This window comes from Condylura cristata, unplaced genomic scaffold (genome assembly GCF_000260355.1).
Source record: "Condylura cristata isolate star-nosed mole 26May11 unplaced genomic scaffold, ConCri1.0 scaffold00024, whole genome shotgun sequence".
In the NCBI taxonomy this organism is placed as follows: Eukaryota; Metazoa; Chordata; class Mammalia; order Eulipotyphla; family Talpidae; genus Condylura; species Condylura cristata.
In genome coordinates, this window is record NW_004567125.1 from 12,941,168 (window position 1) to 12,961,194 (window position 20,027).

Below are 20,027 nucleotides of genomic sequence, written 5' to 3' on the forward strand. Positions count from 1 at the left end.
AAAAAAAAAAAAAACAGGGAGGAGGGCCATGAAGGGATGGCCTTGAAGAACCAAGCCATCAGAGTCAAGTCTCTACAAGGCTCTTCAGCTCAGCATCAGTCAGCAACACTCAAAAAGTGATTTCTGTGGCTATACCTCAAGATAGCAGAGAGTGTGGGAGAACTTGGAGCCTATCAGAGGGCAGCCCAGCAATGGTTAAAGGTAGAAGGCAACATCTTAGAGAAAAAGCTAGAACTAGCTTTATTTTACAAAGAGAAGAGACAGTACATAGGTAAAACCTATGAGGAAGTCTCTTAAATAACTTGGAGAATTTGAAAGCAGATCTGAGGGTAACGAAGGCCAGGATTGGTTCAACTGAATAAATATACATTGACTTATTCAAGCATTTTACTGAGTGCTTAGCTGAAACAGCAATAGACATGTAGTTATAAAAATAGCCTCAGAATCCTCCTCAAATATCCAGGGCATAGGAGCTTACTTCTTTGACATCACCACGAAGACTCTACCGAAAATGTAATCTATAATAGCTATGATTTGGTCAGACTACTAGATCAAATGTAATCATTGCATAAAGTCAGAACCTAGTCAAAGACAGCAACTGTAAATACACATGTTCAAATACCAGTTTTGAAGGTGTTTCTACTTCATAGGCAGTGTGGGTGTTTGTGGATTGGTATAACTCAGTTACCAGCTTGAGTCAGCAATGTTAACTTCAAAACCCAAATACAACAAGGTCTGTCAGAGTAAGGATGCCAAGAGTCTGCTGGTGTAGACACCAAGGAGATTCCTGAGAAGAACTCACTGTTTAAAGAGCCCAAGGGCAATCAAAGCCGTGCCAAGTAGAAGTGAGAAGCACTGAGGAAGACACTGTATCTGTTATTCAGTTTATTCCAAGCCAAACACAGATCTAACTCTGAACTCCAGGAAGGCGCTACCAACAAAAAGGCAAGAGTGATATTTTACTAACATATTTGAAGGTATTTGAAGTGGAAGAATCATCAGTTTTGAGCCTCTACTTTGGAAGAAGCTCTGATTGGGGAGGGCGGTGGGCTTCTCAGTCCTGACAACTGCCATTGCTGCAGGAAGATACAGGGAGGAGGTGTTACAGGGTAGCCCAGAGTGGACTGGGCCACCTGTCTGTGGGGCCTCACCTGCATGCTCACAATTTGGTTATACTGCAGGCACACAAAAGGATCAATAACAGGTTTATTTACAAAAGGGGAAAGGAATAGAAAACAACCCAGGGAAAGAGAGCGGGATACAAAGTAAGTGGAATACCTACAGCTAGGCTGACTGAACGCACCAAGTCACGAGGTCAGGAGAGCTGCTTCCCAAGCGAGAGAGCGAGAGCCCGTGAGATGCAATCGCGCCCTATTTATCCCCCAGATGTCCCAGAATCCATTCCTGCTAGCTCCACCCTTGGGTTCTTGCAGTTCTCTCCCTAGTGCTGCTGGGAGTTGTAGTTTCCAATCACTGGAGTAGGGGATAGTGTCCAGAAAGCTGGAGTAGGGGCTAGAGTCCATAAGGCTCTGCAGAGTTCCTTTAGGACATCCTTCCCCTTAACAGATGGAGAGGAAATAGCCAATGCAACTTTAAAGCCATGGGGATGAATTCAGGGAACACACAGAAAAAAAAAGTCCTGAAGGCTCTCAGAACTATTTGATGGAGTTTTAAGACTGGATTCCCGAAAATTGTGAGAACAGATGTGGAGAAATTCCATTTTGTTATACTTTGTGAACAGATTTTACCCCCTGGTTCAGCTCAGGAAGCATGAATCATTACGATCAGAATATTTATGTTCCATGGGAGGCAATACATCCTAGTTATGAGGATTGTTTCGCACTAGAGATGAATTACTGAGAAGCAGTATAGAATCCCACTACGGGGACTTTACTAGATAGGATGCAGACCTATCTGAAGTAATCAAGTTGCCATGTTAATTAAAACTAAGGAGTACAAGATGACTTTTCAAGATCTTGTCTAATGTAAAGTTCTAGTAAATGTATGTTAAGAAATGAAATAACTAACAAAAAAAATCTGATTAAAAAAAACTAAATGGGACTTTCCCTGGTGGCACAACAGATTAAAGCACCGCATTATGAAGCCCTCAGAAGCCACTGCAGCACGAGTTTGATGCCAGCCAGGGAGCTGACCCACATGGCATGGCAGACCTCTCCTGACCCGCCCGCTGCTCCCCTTAGCAGTGTACTTCGTCGATCTGCCTGTTCTGCTCCCCACTCTGTCTCTGGTAAATCCTCTTTCCACCACACCTCTGACCTGTACCCCAGTTCTATAAGCATAAATAAGTAAATTTTAAAAAAATAAATAAATTTAAAAAGGAAATGAATTAACTATAGTAACTCTGTCCAGACAGCTACATGCTAGAGCCTTTGTGAAGGCTAAGAAAGTAAATGCAATGTTACTTAGTTTAAGAAGTGCACACAGACACACAAACACATGCCTTGAAAGGATACATGAGATTCACAAAACCCAAATCCAGATGGTACATTTAAGTTTCACAAGGAAATTAAGATTAGTCTCCAGTAATTTAGTGCCTTGCTAACACGGCTTTTCTCCTCATCCTCTCCCCTCTCATTATTTCTATCTTTCCCTCATTCTCTCTCTCCCTTCTTCCTCCCTCCCCATTCTTTTCTCATCTCTCTCTCTCTCTCCTTTACTTATCTCTGTATATCTTGCTTCAAACCACTCTTTTGCAGCAGACCAGATTTTTCCGCTTCTTTTCACATATTATTAAAGGTGGTTTCCCTAACATGATGCCTTAGCTCTTAAACACATTATCTATTCACTTCAAGTAAACAGGAGAGAATGACTAGTTTTATTGAAGTCCAGTGCTGGAATGCTGAGATGAACAACATAATGGCCGGGGGCAGCTTCTATATCCATCCTCAGTCTATCCTGCAGAGAGGTGGGCCATATGAAATGAATTGACTTCAGGGGCCCAGGCCACCACTGGGACAACTCTCATAAAAAGGCTGTCATACGTGAAAAGACAGCACAAAATGATCTGCTACATCAATAAAAACCAAGCCTGACTATCCTGAGACTCTACAGGAACAATACCTCCCCCCGAAAGCATGGATACCGTGGAGTCCATAAACATAGCCCATAGTGCATAAATATTTAACTTAAGTACCAAAGTTAGAATGTAATCCTTATAATGAGGTGCCTTTTTATTGGTTCACCACTCCATATACAATTATTTAACATGTATTAATAATAGGCATAAAGGCTTAGTTCACTTTTAAAAATCGCTATGAAGGAAATGCTGTAGACGATACAAACATTTTGGTGTTCTTAAAAGTCAAGGAGTCTAAATGTCCAGACAGCTGTGTGTGCACGTTCCCTGGGTAGCTTCCTAAGTTTAGCTCACGATTCAAGAATCTTAGTGTGCATAAGAATTATCCGATGGAATTGTAGCCACAGAAACACGAGTGCTATCTTTATGAGTGATTGAAAGTTTCTTGCCAAGATTATCTTAACTTTTAAGAGATTTTTCCCTTTATGAGTTAGGTCCCAAATGTGCCCCCTCTCCCACCTTACTAGACTGTTCTATGATAAGATGATTCTCATTCAGCACCTTAAACTCATCTGAACAAGGCATTAACTTTACTTTTTCTTTTTTTAAGATACTAATTTTTCTATCCAAAAAAAAAAAAAACGGGAGTGAGAGAAACTGACAGCTCACAGGGTTGTGAGGATAAAATGAGATAGAGAAAGAAAAATTTATCGTGCCAGGCATGCTTCTAAGAAGTTTACATTTATTACTTACTTTCTAAAAAACCTTATAAGTTGAGTATTATTATTTCCCAATGTCCATATGAGGACATGAATGCACAAAAAATTAACTTGCCCAATTTCATACCTGATGGAGCTAGACTACGTGTGCATGTGTTTGTGTGTGCATGTGTGTTGTGACAATAAAGTGTGTGTGTGTTGAACAGGAAACATTTTTTTTTAAAAAAAAGGGTTTTTTTTAATGATTGATTTATTCACAAAGAACTGGGGTACAGGCCAGAGGCTCAGGGGCAGTGAGAGGCTTCACCAGAGACAAGTGGGGAGCAGAACAGGCCGACTGACGAAGTACACTGCTGAGGGGAGCAGAGGGCGGGTCAGGAGGGTTCTGCCACGCCATGTGGGACACCTATGGGGCAGGCGGGGATCGAACTCATGCGTAAGTGGCCTTAGCCTCTCAGTGCTGCGCTTTAACCCGCTGCGCCACCAGGGAGGGCCCGAGCAGGAAACATTTAGAATGGATGCAAGAGTTAAGTCTTAGTTTTTCAAGGACATAAGTCTTGTCCAATTAGAGAATCCTTTGTGTCATCTTCCTTCCAGTTTTTTCTCCTGATGCCCTTAGCTTCTTCTAAGAAATGCTTCTTAGCAGGCCCTCCCTGACAGGGCAACGGGTTAAAGCGCAGCACTCCAAGCTGCCACCCTTCAGTGCGAGTTGATCCCGTTCCCAGAGGAGATCCACATGGCCCAGCAGACTCTTCTGTCTCACCTGTTGCTCCCCTCAGCAGTGTACTTTGTGGATCTGCCTGTTCTGCTCCCCACTGTCTCTGGTGAATCTTCTCGTTGCCCCTGCACCTCTTGCCTGTACCCCAGTTTTTTATGCATCAATAAACAAATCCTTTTTTTTAAATGCTTCATAGTATTCCCACCAGAGAATGAAATGACAATTTTTTTTTTTTAATTCCAATTGGACTTTCCCATGTGTAAGCCGAAAAGTCAAGTAAAAAGGAAGTTGAGGTCAACGGCCAAAAGTTCTTATTTCTGTGTTTTAACAATGCCACATAGAATATTTCAGTTTAAGGAGGGCCTACACAGACATGACTTCATCCAATCCTCAGACAGCCCCAACATGTACTCAGTGTAGATATTAATATCCTCATTTTACAAATAAGGAGAATAAGGCTCAGCAAAGGAGTAAGTTACATGAGCATTTTTGTTGATAAGGTTGATAAGGGGCAGAGAGAGCGCTTGGTGCCATTTCCCTGATTCTCTCTTCCCGTTTGGTATCAGAGTCTCTAGATTCTTGCTTTCCACCCATCTCTAGAGAAATTGCTGCTTTGCTGTCTGCTTTGCTGTATATTTACTCTCTCTTTCATTCTGGAGGCAAGAATAGCAAGTCCTTACCTTGGCAGAAGTTCTGAGATGAGGCTGAAAAAGTGGGCACAGAAAACTCAGAAGTATAACTCAACTTCAGTGTCCCTAAGGAGAGAAAGGGCTACAAAGAAAGTCTCTAAAACACTTTATTTCACATTATCAGCCTAGGAATGTAATCCTTCTCCAGGGTGAAGTCTGAAAACCTAAACTGTCCTGCTTTTAATTGTCTCCAGGGAACAAGATCTCTCAACAGTCAGTGTTTATCAACAGTCAGTGTCAAAAGTTCTGCTTTCTATCTGTATCCCGTCTCCCTCGCTACCACTCATACCTTATCCTTCTCTACGCTCCGTGAAAACGGCCCTCAGCTCCTGCAGCTACTACACAGCTTCTCAGACACATCTATACATATTTCAGAGCAGAACAGGGTTGAACAGCAATATTATTTTTCCACGATCAGGCCCAATTTGGAGCAATCATTTTATACATAATGATAAGCCTCCTTATGAAATTTGAAGACCCTCAGCTGCCTTGCTTCCAGGCTGAGATTTTTCGGTGTCTGGGAAAGAAACAAAATAATCCCCACTGACTGTCGTGTTAGAGATCCAAATTACTAAAAGTGCTTGGAAAAATCAAAGCGCTTTTAGTAATTGAGTCCTACTTTTAGGGATTCACCTTCTTTTCCTTTTGTATCTCTGCAGGACATTGTGAAATTTAAGAGGTTAATATCTGTGAGTTCCCATTGGAAGGGAGCATGTAAATAATTATTAAATATTATTTTGTCCACTAACACAGCTCTCTTTGGAGGCTTTGTTTGTCTAACATCCTATCCTTCAGCTCTGATGCCTAACTCTATCCCATTGCCCCGAGTTACACCATAAACACCACCTCTCTGTTTCTAATACACAACATATTTCAAAGCAGAAAGGAATTTATAGCGCCAATGTTATTTTTCCATGTACAATTCCAGTTTGGAATGTCCAGCAGCACTCAAATTGCCTTTCAAGATAAAGACCAGATTCTGATCCTATGTAATTCTGTGTGGTTCTGGGAAGGCTCAGATGTTAGTCTTATGGACTGGACCTGTGTTTTCCAGACCTTGTTTGCAACCCAGAAAGGAACCATTTTGCCAAACCAGATTCCATCAGGATCCTGCAGTGGCCTTTTGTCCAAATTCTCACACCTAGCAAGGCAAGTTTCAGTTCTGAAACCCTATGCAACATATATCAAGGGCAAGTTCTTCTACCCCGACCTCAGAGGTAATGTAAGCTGGAAGGAATCTCAGAGATCAACTTATCTAGTCTCTTTGTTTTCCAGTGAGCCTCAGTACACTTAAATGTTTTGTCTGAGGTCACACAATAGAGAAAGGGGAAAACACAGCAGAGCACAAACATACCTTGGGTCTCCATCTGTTACTTTTTCCAAAATATCAGTTAGTTCCACAAAATTCTATCATTTATATATTAAAGAGATTTGGGGGTGGGAGGGCAGTTAAAGCACCCCTAGAGCAATTGAGGGTTAGAGGAGTGGCATGATGGGAATACAGTCTGGAGAAAAATCATCACACGAGATGGAAACAGCCTCAGAACACAGATCAAGTTCTGCAATCTCTCCTTCCTTGTTGAGCCAACAGGGAACCTACTTCAATACAGCAAAAGTTAAATGTACATTTTTATTTCTCATGAGAATCTGAAATATACTTAAGAGCAATCTGGCAGACCACATGTGAAGTGGACAGATGGGTTCTGAGTCTGCACCCCACCCACTTCCCAAAATGAAGACTGACCCTTGGATCTTCAACTGAAGACTTAGTCTTACTCCCCACCCCCATGATCCTAGAATAACTCAAGTCTGAGATGAGAGTACCTGTGCAGCTATGGCTAATCTGTCTAATCTGTTTTGTACTGAAGACCCATATTTGTCATATCCCTGATTCCAAGATATATCAAACTTCCTAAAACCCAGGAGAGTAAATATTTATAGATCTTCTCAATCCACAGCAGTCTCTGTCCTATGTAGGGAGGGATAGCAGAATTTATGCATCTATTACATAATCTCTACTTCCCTTGTACATAATTAAAGAGTTCAGAAACAGATAGCTGGATCAAATTGTTTTTTTTTAATTCCATTTCACAGAATACAAGAAATTGTTTCAAATAATTTGAAAATCTGAAAAGGAGTTGCAAGTCCATTGTGGAAAGGTTTCTTGGGAAAAAGGAAATAACAACTCTAAAATTGTAGGTGGTAAAATTCTCTATACCACACGGCCTGTAGAAACAGAGAAAATTGGTCTTGAGGGAGAAGAAAAAATGAAGGCAATGTGAGGAAAAATACAAAGACAAGTGAGAAAACTGACAAATTTTTAGTTCCTAAAGCTCTTCCCAAGGTCAAGATGATCTTCCTGTTCTTGGATCCCATAAGACATTATATATCCTTATAATACATTTGCATGTGCTGCTTAAACTGCATCAGATGGGCATATGTACCTTTAAATCACACTTTTAGCCTTTCTGTACAAGTGTCTGTTCCGGTAAATTAACTAACACTTCAAAAGAATAGCAAGTATGTATCCTTATATATATATATATATATATATATATATATATATATATATATATACCCATATATATCCATATATATCCTATATGACTGTCATATGTCTAAATATGACAGTAAAAAAATCCAGTACATTGCAGCTATATACCAGAGACATTTTATGGGGTGGAGTGGGGAATGGGATCAAAAACAGTGGGGGAAGGGAAATGCACTGGACTATAGTGATGGGATTTGGTGATGGGAAGCCCACGGGGATTACAACTGAGATGGAAAAAGGCACAAAATGATGTTATAAAAATAAACAATTATATTATTTTTTTAAAAATCCAGTTCATCAAATCATGTAGACATTCTCGGTAAGTCTTTGGCTACCTGTTGACCTATTACTTACTTGCCTGGATTTCTGAGTAATATCTCCCTCTTGAGTTTTGAGCTCTGTGCTGTATTCATATAAGTTAGGAACACAACAACACACTAGGTACTTCAACAGAAGAGATTATATATAAGGAGTTGGCCACACAAATATTAGAGGGCTGACCAGTACACCATAATCACTGCAGAAACAAATACCACTCTCAGACTGGGGAAATAAATGGAGAGGAGTTGGGACTATGAGAATTTAGGAGCTAGAAGAAGGGAGCACCATGAAACCCCAGTTCACATCACTAAGGTGATTGTGATATAGTTTTGTTGCTATCATTGAGGACACTAAATTACATCGGGTGTTGGGTGTTGTAACTAGCTGGACTATAGAAAACAAAATATATCTGTATAAATATATAGAAGAAGATGAACCTCAAGGAAATTAAGAAAAGTCAAAATCCTGGACAACTAAAGCTTATATTGCATAAAAGGAAAACATACTTAAAACTCACTGAGTTTTATTCCTTCATACACAAACATGCATTCCCAACACAGGCATATACACAGAAACATGTTTCTCCATAAAATAGAGGAGGAAACCTGAGCTCAGAAAGAACAAATAACTTGGTGCCAGGTCACTGTGGTTAACAGCAAGACAGAATGAGGTATCTTGATTCCCACTTCAGGGTAGAGCAATCATGTCATCAAAATGCTATAAATGTGACACAGCTAGTTGATCAAAATCTGAATTGATACACCAAAAAAAAAAAAAAAATAGGAGACCAGACAAATGGTTGGGGGAAGGTGACTGGGAACCATCTACATTGAACTGGTCTCCTAACTCTCAATTTTAATTCTCCAGCATTTTAATTTATATTTTGAAATGAGTTAAGAGACAGTGGTCTCAGAAACAGCCCACAAAGTATCCAAATCTGAAACACAATATTATATAATCATAATCATATCCCAAAATGTACATTTGAGAATAACGTCTCAAAGAAAATGAAAAAAGTAGAAAAACCAACAACACACACAAAAAAAATATTCTGTGGAATGATAGAAATAAAATATTGGTTAAACTTTTAATTTTCCACTTTCAAATTTTATCAAATGATATAATTTTGGTGGAACCAGTTTTGCACTTAAAAATTCTCTGCTAGCTATGGAAAGCCAGATGAGAATGCCTCAGCCAAAGATGGAGATATATTATTCTCAGATATATTAAACAAAATTTGGTTACCCAAATGGTCAGATTATGTTTCTGATTAAGCAACTTTCTGCTTAAATATAGGACTTAAACCAGCATATGATTACCAGTGGTTTCTATTGTTCAAATCTTCACAAAGGAGCAATTATTTGAGAAACTAGGGATGGAGAAAAGAAAGTAAGTCTGTTTTTAGAATGATATAAAGGGACTTAATTTGTAGTTTTCAGAGAAAAGAAGAATCAAATGAAAATAAAATTGCTGTTCTGGGTTTAGGGATGTAAACAGGCCCAACATAAAAAAGGATGAAGTAGATTATAGAAATATGAAACTATCATCATTTCAGTTGCACACTTGAAAAAAATAGGGAAAAAAGTCTAAAATAGAACATTTATTTGGCCTGCCAACTGAAAATTGAGCTGTTCATTATGCTTTCAGTGAAGGGTTGATTTGTAAATACTAGGAAGAGTTTTGCTCCATGAGTCTAACAGCTTTTTCCAACAGGCAGGGTATCTTTTTGAGAGGGTGGGAAATGAGAAAATGAATACATGGGAAGATTTTTTGATGATAGCAGAGATGAAGGTCTGAGTCTAGCTCTTAAATTCCTTTCAGAATGTAGCGAAGTTCTGGATCAAAGTTTATCACTCCATAAATCCTTTTGATTCATTCACCTAAATCAAGTGAGATGAACAAAAAGCTGAAAGAATCGTGGTCCTTAGCTAACCCTTGATTATAAATTATTCTGGTCAGGACCATGAAATTTAATGCTTCAGTTTCTCTACCAATAAAAATAAAATCCTATAACAACAATGCTTGTAAACGTAAGGGAACTACCAAGGAGGGGGAAAAAATGTGCCCTCTAAATGGTATCCTTTAAAAATGAGGGACATGGAGACATCCATGCACCACTTTACATTATATCCAAAAGGCAGGGTCACTGGATGAGTCCTGAGCCGGTGGAAAGTTTGTTTTTAAGTTAAAATTCCTTATTTTTGTAACAGTGTAAATTCCTTGCCCCACCTTAAGAAAGGATGGAGCTGGGCAGGAAGGTAAAGCTAGGAATTGTAATAGCGTGAAGCTAAAATGGACTGGGGAAAAGGACTGAAAGAAGCAGCCAGAGACTCAGAGAGAGGCAGAGGACGAAGTCTGGAGGAGGCACAGGGAGCAGAGACAGGTGAGGAAACCGCTCTTGCTTCTCAGCTTTGGACTTGCACGTGGGGAACATGGAAGGATATTGAAAGAGAGAGAGAGACAGGTGCACTTTTGTCTTGATTTTTATTTTTTTCCTTCTGGACTTGCCTGACCCCTTCTGCCCCTTTCCCATGGGTCCCCACTAGAAAGTGTCTGAGACTGTGGCAGGCTTTCTGGCCCTCATGGCCCCGCTTTGGCTAGGCATGTGGACACGAGGGGATGGGTAACTTCGGGTGCTTGCTTTGGAATTTATATTCTTTCTCCTTCTCTCTATTGCACACTAATTGTATTAACGTTATTTTCTATTGGAGGATTTACATACGACATTATATTTTGTCTTAATGCAGTGGATGGTAGAACTATGTAGAGCATGCAGGTTTGAGGGCCCTAGGATGCCCCTCAAACTGCTTGCTAACATTTTGAGGTTATATTCCCATAATGATAGAGACATGACTGTAAACTAATTTTCTTGAGTGATAATGTTTGTGGTTAGTATCTTACAGAAGGAATGGAAATATGGAGATTCAATTTTTAAAAAAATTAATGCAGACTTTTCAAAATGACATATTCATATGCATTTGTACTTCCTTCTATCTAGTTTGTATCCACATGTTAGCAAAAGAAAAGATACTCCCAGAACAACAGAGTAAGCACCTCCAAAGACCTACTCCTTCATAAAAGCAACAAGAACAATGTAAAGTCACCTTCAACATTTTCAAAACTCTGGAAATTAACCAAAGGCCTGCAACAATATTAGGAACATTATTGAAGAGAAATAAGAAACGTTGTGGAGTCTTGTTTTACCCTTAATCCCTTCTGTCACTGCACTAGCCTTTAAAGCCAGCAGTCTCAAATCTACAAATGTTGCAAAGAACCATGGCCTTAGGTCACTAGAAGGCAGAGGGGCTTGGTTTGTATCCTCAAAAAACATCTTCAGAACAGTGTTGCTGTTGAACTATCTGGTAACTCTGAAAAAGCTCCATTCGTAAGACTTGGTCTGACTCAGATCTCACTCAGTAAGAAAAAACCAACAATCTCTAGGATATTTATCACAAACAATCAATGGTAGTAGCTTAACATCACAGTGACAGAGGCAGCAATACCATTTGGACAAAACAAAGACAAGCTGCTCATGCTGTTCCCATAGGTGACTCTGAAAAGCCCAATATATTCCTGGAGATCTGGAAGCCACATGCATGTATAAGTCTGTAGAGACACCCAGGAGAGATTCCAGAAAGACCTAAACTCTCACCTCCTGCCACCCTTGAGACTCTCCAAGTAGAAGTGAAGACGAAGGAAGAATCACAAACTATTGGCCAGTGCACTGAAGGTGAACCCCAAGGCAGAGCTCCTCAGCAAATACTGGGGGTTCCAGGCCAAAACATAAAAGGAAAGCTCTGTCCAATCCTTAACTGACCACTTAGTTCATACAGCAGCAATTTCAGTGACCACACATGCAATGACTAGAGACTGCAGGATTAATCAAGAACTATCACTAAAATAAAACAAGAAGCAAGGAAAAAAGAACATGAATTCTAGGTTACCATGTTGTATTATTTGAATGGGTCAGTTAAAAAGATAAGAAAAGACATGTGCACAAAATTGTAGGGTATTGTCCACATAAGGGGAAAAAAGCAGTCAATAAGAACTGTCCCAGAGAACACCAGTTACTCATCAAAAACCTTAAATCAGTTATTATAACTGTTTTCTAAGAAAAAAAGGAAAAAAAGTTTAAGAACAATGTCTTACAAAACAGATAACATAAAAGAGGAAGCGGAAGAAATATATACATTAAATGAGACTTGACAGACAGATAAATTAATTGCAGTTTTGGACCTTTTTGCTTCCTGATTGAAAAAAGTATAAAAGACACAGGAGAACAAAAAAACTGAAGAAATCAGTGAAATTTTAAATATACATTTGTGCCCCAGGTATTTTAAGACCTTCAGAAATTACTGTTGGTATGGCTAGTGATTTTTTTTTTAAACATCCCTCCTTTTAGAAGAATAATAAACGTATGGGTAAAAGGCTACTATATTTTGGATATGCTTCCAAATAATTCAGTTGAGGGCAAAGTGAAGGACTCAGGTTAAAGGAGACTGGCAGTAAACTGATCATTGTTGAGAATGGGTGCAGGTTCATGAATGCATACAAGTTCATTATGCTGTTTACTTTTGTTTGTGTGGAATTTCCCATAACCAAAGTTTTAAATTAATTGTTCAATTTTTAAAATGTCTGCTAGCAAAAAAAGGGGAGTCTACTAGGATGCAAACCATTTACTGGACAGATCATTGTGAAATATCTTATCTCCCAGGACAGAAAGAAGACTCTTCAATCTTTCGGAGAAGAGAAAAACAAAATCACTTACCTGTAAATAAATAAGAATCAGACCTACATCATGAATGTCTGAAGATGATGAAGCAAGACTGACAAAGTTCTGGAGGAAAGTTCTTTTAAACTGAGAACCTGGATTCTGTCAGAAGATCTATAAAATATGAAAGTAAAATTTGCAAAAACTTAGAAAGTTTAGTTCTCATTAACACTTTCTGGGAATAGTGGCTTCTTCACATCAAGTGAAAATGTGATCAATCCCAAGGAACAGGCAGAACTGGTAGGAGTATTAGAGAAACATTACATGTTACTTCTGTAGTTCCTTAAACTACAAAAGATGAAACTAATTCACAAAGCATGAGAAATCGTTTCTCCTCACAAGTAAATTAAAAATATAATTTAAATGATAAAAATACCCTTTTTTACCTTTCAGATTATCACAAAAATGCTTAGAATAATTCTAGCCTGTGCGGTGTGGTAGGTAGAATACTAATCCCCCGCCCCAAGCTAGGCACACCCTCATCCTCAAAACCTGGGACTATATTATGTGGCAGCAGAGACTGCCGATGTGGCGATTCCCCACAAACCTCGGGATGGCCGTGGGATGGGAAGATGACCCTTTTTTAAAAAGATGCATTTATTTGTGCATACAGAACTGGATACAGGCCAGAGGTGCAGGGGCGGTGAGAGGATTCACCGGAAACATTGTAGGGAGCAGAACAGGCAGACTGACACTACCAAGGGGAGCAGCGGACGAGACAGGAGAGGTCTGCTGTGCCCTGTGGGTCAGCTGAGGGGCCGGGATCGAACTCCCACTGAGGCTGCCGCTGGCTAGCTTACAACGCTGCTACACCTTAACCCACTGCACCACCCGGGAAGGCTAGGGAAGATGATTCTTGATTACCTCAGTGGGCCCAGTCTGATCACCCTTAAAAGTGAAGAATTTTCTAGGTTTGAACCCGCGCCACACAGCATGGGCTATGGGGCAGCCCCTTCGGGCGTGTCAGCTCCGTTTGAGCGGAGGAGCAGAGGGAAGCTCTGAGCAGAGAGTTTCTCACTGGCTGCCCAAAGCGCTGCCTCTGGTCTGCACCAGGCCATCCTGTAGCTTCCAGAAGAGCTGCAGAGGACTGCAGGAATTTGCTGGCTTCTTGATATTTGGCGCCTGGGTCCTGTAATGGACCAATGAGGTGCAAGCAAAATGAACCAATCATGTTCGTCAGCTCATTAGTTAATTATTCAGTGCCAGGGAGACTGATTGGTCCTAAATTGGTCCAATCAGTCACTTAGAATTAAAAAAAGGTAATTAGACATCAACCGAAATGCCTGGCCGGGACCCCAAACCTGCCTGCTCTAAATGGCTTGTCATCTGCAGAATCAAGACAAACATATTTAACATGTCAGATCATCAGTTGAAAATAACTTTTATACAAGTAGTGTGTAACAGGGAGAAGAGAAAGAAAGGATACAGTTAAGATAGTTAACATGAAACACTCAGTTACACATCCCCTCACTGTAAATACTCAGCCAAACAGGGTTCAAAGCGGGCCACTGGGGACTGAAAGCTTGTCACAAGAGTATGGCACCTTCTGGTGGAGACCCATAGGAAAGGGGCAGAAGGGGCCATAAAGAGCTAGGCAAGTCTGGAAGGAAATGAGCAAAACCAAATAGAAGTCAGGATAAAGGCCACCATTGTCAGCCTCCCCACAGGTCTCTCATCCCGTGGCTATCTCTTTCAAAGGTCCCTTTCCATGTCCCCCAAGTCCCTGGTAAAATCCAAAGCCCAGAAGCAAAACAAGATTCTTCCTCACAAGTCTCTCTGCTCTATGTGCCTCCTCCAGATTTCCTCTTCAAACTCTTTTGTCTTTCTCTTCCCTCCAGGTCTTTTCTAGCTTGTCCTCGATGGCCAGCTCCACCCTTCTTTAAGGTGGGGCAGGGAACCTGAAACTTCCCCTTTCTCTGGAAATTACAGTTGTAGATTTGATCAGAGATTCAAATCCAAAGGCAGAAGAATCAGTTAGGGAAGGTCAGTGTAGGAAGAATTCAACATCCCACTGTAGGTTCTGAAAAGCAGGGAGCTGTGTGCAAGGACCAAGGAGTGGCCTCCGGAAATGAGGGCAGCCAGCTCACAGCCGGGAGGGACCTCAGTCCACAGCTGTGAAACTATCGGTCACCTGATGGGGCAAGGAGTTGGATTCTGCTCCCAAGCCTGTGGGAAGGGACGTATTCTCACATCAATCTTCTCTTAACCCAGCAAGATCAATACTGGACGTCTGACCTCAGTAATATAAGATCTTAAGATGTATAGTTTTAGCCACAAAGTCTGGTAATTTATTGCAGGGATAATGGAAAATTAATATAGTGGGTAAAAGCATAAAGTGGTAAAATCCTATAGGAAAGCAATAGAAAAACATATAGTCAGAACTTGAATATTTATATCCTTTGACCAGATAATTCTACTTCTGGGAATCTGTTCTTAGGAAATAGTTATAAATATAGTTATAAATATTTTTAAAATTTGTACTACAGCATTATAGCAGCAAAGTGCTAGAAGAAAAACATTAATACTCAACACTAAGGAAAAGGTTAAACTAACAAACCCACCTGAAGAAATACCAGGTTTATATATATATATATATTTATATATATATATACACACACATATATGTATATATTATTAAATAACAATATGAGAACTGTTTATACTATAATGTTAAAGAGATTAAGTACATAGAAAAATAAATGAGAGAAAATGCACAACCTTAGTAGCAGTTGTATTAAAGAAAAAAAATGGCTTTAAATATACTTTCTATGTCTCCGTATTTCCAAAGTTATCTTAATGAGCTTGGATTCTATGAACCTTTTGGGATGGGGCAGAAGGTTTGGGTTTGGATGATTTAGCATCTCCCTGATGCTGGGCTTTTATTCAGTATGCCTAATTCAGACCTGGCATTAAGGGGAGTAAGTTAGGCAGCACTTTCTTTCTTTTTTTTTTTTTAAAAGATTTATTGATTTATGCATACAGAACTGGGGTACAGGCCAGAGGTACAGGGGCAGTGAGAGGATTCACCTGAGACAGAGTGGGGAACAAAACAGGCACACTGATAAAGTACACTGCTGAGGGGAGCAGCGGGCGGGCCAGGAGAGGTCTGCCATGTGGATCTCCTCCGGGGCAGGCGGGAATCGAACTCATGTGGAAGTGGCTTAAGCTTCTTAGTGTAGTGTTTTAACCCGCTCTGCCACCGGGGAGGGCCTAGGCAGCACTTTTCTACAGAAAAAAAATGTAAAGAAAACTGGGTAGTTTTCTGGAAAATTCACAAAACTGAGATAGGTGAGCTGTTCCTGGTTTGGCAAATCCTAAGAAAACAAATTCATTTCTTTCAAAAGCAGTAAAAAGCCCCCAGGTAAAAGATCGCTTCCCTCTAAAGTATAGATGTGCCCTTCTTTTTACTACATGGTAGTTCCCCTTTGAGCTTACTTGGGAATAATTTTAGGTTTACAAAAGTTACAAAGCTAGTAAGACAGAGGCTTCCAGTGTACCCCTCGCTCTGTTCTTCCTGTCCTTAGCACCTTTGTAAAAATGAAGAAACTGACATTGGAATGTCAGTCACTAACTTCCAGATTTGTCTGGATTTCACTCGTTTCTCCATCAGTGTCTTCTTTCTATTCCAGCATCCAACTCAGGCTACCACACTGCATTTCATCATCATGGCGCTGTTTCCTCTGTCTGTGGAGGAGACATCGTTCTCTGACAGTTCTCTCCTGCCGTGGTTTTCCTGCCTTTCTCAAGCTTAGAATTTGTGGGTGTTTCTCATGGTCACACCCAGGTTGTAAGTTCTGGGCAAATGTATATCACAGAGGCGCAGTCATTTTCTGGTGTCACCAGGTGACATCCACATGAACTCACAGTGATGTTGACCTTCATCCCTTGATCAAGGTGGTGTTTGCTGTTAACTATTAATAGTGTTAATAAGTCCAGCCTGCCCTCCACGGGCTATGGGTCACAATTAATCTCCACCTCCTGGGGGAAAGAGTATCTACTTTATTTGGAATTTTTCTTGAAAGATTTGCTTGTTTTCCCCCATTTATTGATCTATTTGTTTACATTAGTATGGACTCAGGATTAGTGATTCCATACTTTTGATTATAACTCAATACCACACTATTTTCTTACTCAAATGATTCTATGTGACCACTAGGAGCGCCCCATCCTTGCGGCTCTATGTTCCTTTCTTTGTTTTCCTATACAAGATGCTTCAGGCATGTTTTCCTTGACCTGATCAGAGAATCATCTATTTTTCCAGGAAGCGCTAGAGAATGGTATTTAGCGACCAGACTATCACTCGGTATGTTTATTGCTACTGAGCTACAGTACTTTTATAAATTTCATGTATTATATTTTTGCTTTCCTTATAGCTAAAGAAAAAGATGCTAATCTTTGTCTCAATTCTAGAATACTCAAAGATCTTAGAGTAAGCCAAATCTCTGCAGCTGCTATTGAGAAGATATATTTTTTAAATCTATTTTTCTGAGTACAAATATACTTAGCATTTCTTCCCAAGGTCACCACTATGCAAGCCATTAATATTTCTTCACAGAGAAGCTTTGTTTTAAATTTTCTTCAGAAAATGGCATGATATTCTTCATTGATAATTCATTGCCAACTCTTGGAGTCAAATGGTCCTCATTCATCTAATTTCTTTTAAAAACGAACTAAGTTTCCCACTATACAAGAAACGGTTTGATGGCTTGTTTTCAATAAGAGAAGCAAAAATCATACACCCCACTGTACCATCACCACCTGCACCTAGAATCTAGTCTGAACTTTCATTTCACTAGCGGAGGGAGTCACAGTCTTTGGCCCTCGTTTGCCGTCTATAAAATGAAGTGCTGGGGTTTGTGCTCCTTTAGGCTTCCAGCAGATGACAGTGGTGACACCGGAGAAGGGGTTCTGTGGGGCTGTAGAAGGACCCATCTGGAAAGCTGATCTGGAGTGGGAAGTGGCTTGTGCGCCTCTGTGCTGGCATATATATAAACAAATCTTCAGCACCGCGGAACCTTCTCCTCTTCCTAGTCTCCTAGGATAGGGAACTTCTGCCTGAGCATTTGAAACTGCTGCCCTCTACTGCACAGAAATAACCCTACAAGGAAGGCTGCAAACGCCTCTGGTCACCAGAGGACACAGCCCCAGGGAGGTGGCTGACTCACAGGAACAGTTTAAAACACAATAAGAAAGTAATGAAAACTCAAACCATAAAAATTTGTGCAAGCAAATACATTCTGCTTCATCATTACCCTCTAGTGTGCTTACTGCAGCCCCCCAGCAGAGGGACAAATTAAGGTAGAATAAGCAATGGCACCAAGGGCTGCTGCCACATTTCAAAGGACTCCAGACAGTTCCAGAAACAAGTCCTCTGAAGTGTCACTGTTGGAAGGACAACAAAATAAGGATAAAAGGATAGAAAGGATAAAATAGTCTATGACAGATATTAAAGGGTATTATGGACCTTTAATTTCATCACCACTTGGACACTCTCATCTCTCTGATTGCTAATACACCCAATAAGCAGAGCAACTAGTCTTGCACATTTGCTCTCTGCAGGGGTCAACTTTTCAAATTCCACCTGCAACCCAAGACATAAATCATCAAGTCTGTGGTTGTTTTCTTCTCAACCCCCTAGAAGCAAGTTATCAAGAATTCCCCATTCATTTCCCAACAATCCAATAAATAGGATTGGGTGGAATTTAGTGTCCTCAGGCCCTTGACTGCAAAGAGACTGCTTGAGCCACAGCAAATACAGCCAAAATACACTTCCCCCTCAGTATGTCTTTTACGAGCAGTGGACAGATGTGTGCTTAGAATATAATAAAGGGAAGTGAAAGAGTATGAGAAAAACGTTTCCACTGAAACGAATATGCTTAGCTAAATATAGGCCAGTTTTTCTCTCAAATGTTAATTGGTAATTCCCAGAATTGCTCTTTGCTTTTCCCTACAAACACACACACACACTTTCCTATAAATAAAGAGGAAATGTAGCTGAGGCTGAAAAACAGTAATTGGCTTGGGCTGGTGTTGCATAATGTTGTGCTTCCTGATTGTATTGTGAAGCAGGCCTTGGCGAAGGCCATCCATTATGGATTCTGTCTCGTGTCTTTTTCACTTAGGAGGCCTTCTTTGAGACTGGAGATAGAGCCAGTCTCTTACCAAGATGCCATTCATTAAAACTGCTAATTGTAAAGTTTACCGAAAACGATTGCTCTCCTTTTGTTTTCAGCTTTTCCCATTCCTTTTCATCCTGATAGCTTAAGAACAGCAGCACACAATTATCTCATTTCTTTATCCTTCCACAAGTTAAAGCTAGTGCTGGTAAATCAGTAATTTTCAAAATGCTGTTGGGATAATAAAGTATAGTAGGAAACAGATAACAAAGTGATTAAAAGCAGGACTTTAGAGTTCTTGGATTTCAATCTTGTAGAGTCCCCTACTAAGTTATGGAATCTTAAGTAAGCTGTTTAGACATTCTCCTTGACCAGAAAATTATTTTAAAATGTATTTACAACTTCAAAATATATAGACTAAGATACCTATTTTTTTCTGTTTAATTGAGCTATATAACATCAAAGAATACAGTGAATAAATGGTAATGTTCAGCTGGATGAATTTTTACTTATAGACCATCTATAACTACTGTTGGCCTCAAATACAGAAGTTTCATCACTCAGCAGCCTCCCTTGTGCTTCTAGCTCAGTAGATAATTTGTACCATAAATATTACTATTCTGACATTTTCCTCCGTAGATTCTTGACCACCATGTAAGTGGAATACAGTATGTGGTATAGTATATAGTATGTGTTCTTTGTGCATTAACTCCTTTTCCCCAACATTATTGCTAAATTTATGTTTAAGTTTTCAAGACACTGCCAAACCATTTTCCAACATAGCAGCACCCGTTTATATTAGCACCAGCAATGTGTGAGCATTGTACATCCTTGCCAATGTGGTGTGGATGGCCTTTAATTCTAATAGGCATGTCATGTGCCTTCTCACTTTGGTTTTAGTTTCTATTTCCCTGTTGATTATGATATTGAGCATCTTTTTTTTTTCAAAGAATAAAAAAATTGCATTTCAAAATGTAAACAGAAAGCAATTGAAAAGTAAAATATGAAAAACACCAATAACATAAAAATACAAACATGAGAATATTTAACATAAGATGCATGATGATGCTGAGCATCTTTTCATGTGCTTGTTTGGTACCAATAT